Source organism: Triticum dicoccoides, chromosome 2A, assembly GCF_002162155.2.
Source record: "Triticum dicoccoides isolate Atlit2015 ecotype Zavitan chromosome 2A, WEW_v2.0, whole genome shotgun sequence".
NCBI classification, from domain to species: Eukaryota; Viridiplantae; Streptophyta; class Magnoliopsida; order Poales; family Poaceae; genus Triticum; species Triticum dicoccoides.
The window spans coordinates 156,495,687-156,500,558 of record NC_041382.1 but is presented as its reverse complement, the minus strand read 5'-3'; positions in this window follow the sequence as shown (position 1 = coordinate 156,500,558).

Below are 4,872 nucleotides of genomic sequence, written 5' to 3'. Positions count from 1 at the left end.
GTTCATCCAATTGATCGGCTTCAGTTAGCAGCAGTAGCGAAGGAATTGCTTGATCGGGTTCAGTTAACAACCATCGATCGATCACTCGGGTTCAGTAAGCGTAGCCTGCAGTGCAATCGCTCGGGTTCAGTTAGAGCCCAATGCCTCACTCGGGTTCAGTTAGAGCCCACGCATCGCACACACACCCATACGTGTACGAGAGAAACGCGCATCGCTCGGCCCCGACCTCCCACCGTAACCGGAAACTCCCCGAAATTTTCCTCGCCCTCGCTTCTACCAAGGTTTTTTCCGTCATGGACGGCCCAAAGAATGTCATGCAGTTGCGTCTTCGGCCCGCCCAGGACGAAAAGCCCATTTTCTGTCATGATTTTTTGTCATAGAAGTAGGAGCCGACCACATCTATGATGATACTAGGTTTTGTCACAATTATCGTCATAGAAGTGTCATATGTATGACAGAAAAAAGTTCATTCGGCCCAAAATGTCACGAATGTGTCTTTTTTTGTTGTGACAACGTGGACCCCGCGCCGCTCGAGGAGCGCATCGAGCCTGTCATCAGCCGCATCGACAAAGTTCGGAGGGTACAAGGCCAGCGCTGGGACTAGGCACCCCATTTCTTATCACCGCTGCAGGTTCATGACCAAGACAATTTTTATCTTTAGTTAGAACTGCAGCAACAAATGATGTAATATAACCCTGCAGTACTTTCGAAATGATGCATGTTATTTTCCCGTTTGATCTCCCTTTGTGTGTCCACCCTACGTTAATCGGGAAGGTTTGCCGGCACGGAAACCTAGGCCGCACCTTGAAGACGGATCCTCAATGGCCTTCCGGGTATGCTTGCTGCCGGGCAAACCACCTCACTGCTCTTGACACAGCCGCTCGAGCTGTCGAGCGGACTCGAGACAGAACAAGAGCATTGCCAATCGCAGAAGGTCACCCTGCCGTTCTCGACGTAGCCGCTCGAACTGTTGAGCGGACTCAAAACAGAACGAGGGCATTGCCAATCGTGGTAGGGCCCCATTGCGTGCAGGTTTTCCATACACATGGCAAGATCATTGATGACGATAACCTTATATATAAAAAGGAATTACTCAAAGTTTGCATGACTTAGCTTTTCTGCCGCTGCGTGAGCATTTGCTGCGTCCACCGAGGACGCCATTTGTTCGGTCGTCTTCTTGCTTGAAGTGACGACCACGATGAAGCCGTTGCTTCAACCAGACCGGATTTTCACAAATGCGCACCCCCTATCTGGCGCACCAGAGATGTCAGTGGGAAACGACACCTATGGGGTCACTGGGATCCCTTCTACGGTTGGCGGGTGCGAGGTTGTGCAAAGAGCGGGTCTGGCGGTCAGCACACAAATCATTTACCCAGGTTCAGGCCGCGGAGACGCGTAAAACCCTAGTCCTGCTTTGATGTATATTTGGGTGTTCTTGTGTTCTTGAACTAGCTGCGGTGGCTTTCTAGTCCAAAAGATCGGAATCCCCCTCTAGTACGCCTCAGGCCTCCTTTTTTAGACAAAAAGGGGTCGCCACAGTTGCACACAGGAGGTGGAAAGGTGTACAGGGGCTTAGTCTATCCCCTGGCATCGTCGGACAAACGCATTTAATGCGCTGCCGACGTGCCCCTCTTGTTTTATTGGGGATGGCAAAGAAACTCGTCCCAGCTATCGTCGCCTCGCCTGGCTCCGACGCGCGTCCAAGCTGACGAGGCGTTGTAGCGCCACGTTGGCTGGCTGCTGGGCTGGCGCGGTGGTGGAGTCTTCACGAAGATCTGCATGCCACCACGCAGGTGCTTGCTGAGTTGGTGTAGAGGTCGCGCGCTGCCATGCAGATGCCTGCCCAGCTGGTCGAGATGGCAGCTGTATGGGAGTGACTGTGGAGTCTTGGCAGATGCGGGCCTGGCTGCGGCCCCACAGGCGTCCTCGGCAAGGGTCTTGCTGAGGGCCCGACAAGGGTCTCGCTGCGGCACCGTGGTCGTCCCTGGCAAGATCTCGTGGATTTCCTTGGCAAGGATCTCGCCAAGGATCGTCGTCTTCTGGTTCCCATCTGATCTTGTGTATCTATGATCTCTACAAAGATCTGCATGCCACCACGGAGGTGCCTCCTGAGCCTTGGTTCCAATATGGTTGATGGTGTTGGAACCCCTTGGGCTCAAGGGTAGCACGCTCTGCTGGCGTCAGGCAAGTTGCCCCGGCAAGGATCTTGCCGAGGCTGCGGAAGCCACCCCGGCAAGGGTCTTGCCGGGGGAGTCCACCTCGCCCTCTTGCTCTCTTTGTGCCTCTGGTCTTGGCGTTTCTTTGGTCGTCTTGTGCTCTGGCTTCCCTCCTCTGCCCTGCTTAGTGTGGCCATGGGCGCGGCTGTGACTGCCCATGCACAAGTAAAGGGGTGCAAAAGGAGAGCCCCTACTTTTGTACACCGACACGGAGTATAATTGCTATTTGAACTATTTTGGAGTCGGTTTACTTACCGTACCACATACCTATTCCTTTTCGGAGTCTGAAACATTCTGGAAAGTGTCCCTTATGTACTCCTCCGGGGTTACGGTGTCAATAACATTGGTTTCAGCATTTATGGGATTACCTGAGATATAATGTTTGATTCTTTGACCGTTCACCACCCTCGAAGTTGTTGATTTTTATGGCCCCAGAATGATGGACCTCCTCGATAACGTAAGGACCTTACCATTTAGAGAGGAGTTTTCCTGCAAAAAGTCTTAAACGAGAGTTGTATAACAAAACATAATCACCTACATTAAACTCATGCTTTTGTATCCTTTTGTCATGCCATCTTTTAACTTTTTATTTAAACAGTTTGGCATTCTGATAGGCCTGGGTTCTCCACTCATCAAGTGAGCTAATGTCAAATAGTCTCTTCTCACCGGCAAGTTTGAAGTCATAATTGAGCTCTTTAATGGACCAATATGCCTTATGTTCTAGTTCGAGAGGTAAGTGACATGCTTTTCCATAAACCATTTTATATGGAGAGATACCCATAGGATTTTTATATGCATTTCTATTGGCCCATAATGCATCATCAAGTTTCTTGGACCAATTCTTTCTAGATTTATTAACAGTCTTTTGCAAAATTAATTTAAGCTCTCTATTTCTCAGTTCTACTTGACCACTAGACACTGGGTGATATGGAGATGCAATTCTATGATATACATCATACTTACCAAGCATTTTAGGAAAAGCACCATGAATAAAATGTGAACCACCATCAGTCATTAAGTATCTAGGGACTCCAAACCTCGGAAAAATAACTTCTTTAAGCATCTTAATAGAAGTGTTATGATCAGCACTACTAGTTGGAATAGCTTCTACCCACTTAGTAACGTAATCAACAACAACTAAAATATGTACATACCCATTAGAGGAAGGAAACAGTCCCATATAATCAAAGCCCCAAACATCAAATGGTTCAATAACAAGTGAATATTTCATAGGCAGTTCTTAACGTCTACTAATATTACCAATTCTTTGACATTCATCACAAGACAAGACAAACTTACGGGCATCTTTGAAAAGAGTATGCCAATAAAAACCGGATTGCAATACCTTATGTGCAGTTCTATCTCTAGTGTGGTGTCCTCCATAAGCCTTGGAGTGACACTTGCAAAGGATCTGTTCCTGTTCATGCTGAGGTACACAACGTCTAGTGAGACCATCCACTCCTTCTTTATAAAGGTGTGGATCATCCCATAAGTAATGTCTTAAATCATAGAAAAACTTTTTCTTTTGCTGGTATGTGAAACTAGGTGGTATAAATTTAGCAACAATGTAATTAGCATAATCAGCATACCATGGAGCAGTACGAGAGGCATTTATGATAGCTAATTGTTCATCAGGAAAACTATCATCTATAGGTAGTGGGTCATCAAGAACACTTTCTAACCTACACAAGTTGTCTGTAACGCGGTTCTCAGCTCCCTTTCTATCAATAATATGCAAATAAAATTCTTGTGGCAAGAGAACCCATCTGATAAGTCTAGGTTTAGCATCTTTCTTTTCCATAAGATATTTAATAGCATCATGATCAGTGTGAACAGTTACTTTAGAATCAACAATATAAGGTCTGTACTTATGACAAGAAAATACAACTGCTAAAAATTCTTTTTCAGTAGTAGCATAATGTCTCTGGGCACTGTCTAGAGTTTTACTAGCATATTGGATAACATTTAATTTCTTATCAACTCTTTGTCCTGGAACAGCACCTACAGCATAATCATTAGTATCACACATAATTTCAAAGGGTAAATTCCAATCAGGTGGCTAAACAATAGGTGCAGAGATCAATGCTTTGTTAAATATTTCAAATGCTTCTACACAATCATCATCAAAGACAAAAGGAACATCTTTTTGTAAGAGATTAGTCAGAGGCCTAGAAATTTCTGAGAAGTCTTTAATGAACCTCCTATAAAATCCGGCATGACCGAGGAAACTTCTTATACCTCTATTGTCCTTAGGACACGGCATCTTTTCAATAGCATCAACTTTAGCTTTATCAACTTCAATACCTCTTTCAGAAACTTTATGCCGCAAGACAATACCTTCATTAACCATATAGTGGCACTTCTCCTAACTCAAGACAAGATTAGTTTGTTCACATCTCTGCAAAACTCAATCAAGGTTGCTTAAGCAATCATCAAAAGAAGTTCCATACATGGAGAAATCATCCATGAAAACCTCAACAATCTTTTCACAAAAGTCAGAGAATATAGCAGTCATACAACTTTGAAAGGTAGCAAGTGCATTACGTAAACCAAAAGGCATACGTCTATAAGCAAAGGTACCGAAATGGCAAGTAAAAGTGGTATTTTCCTGATCCTCTTTCGACACAGGTATTTGAGAGAAACCAGAATAACCATC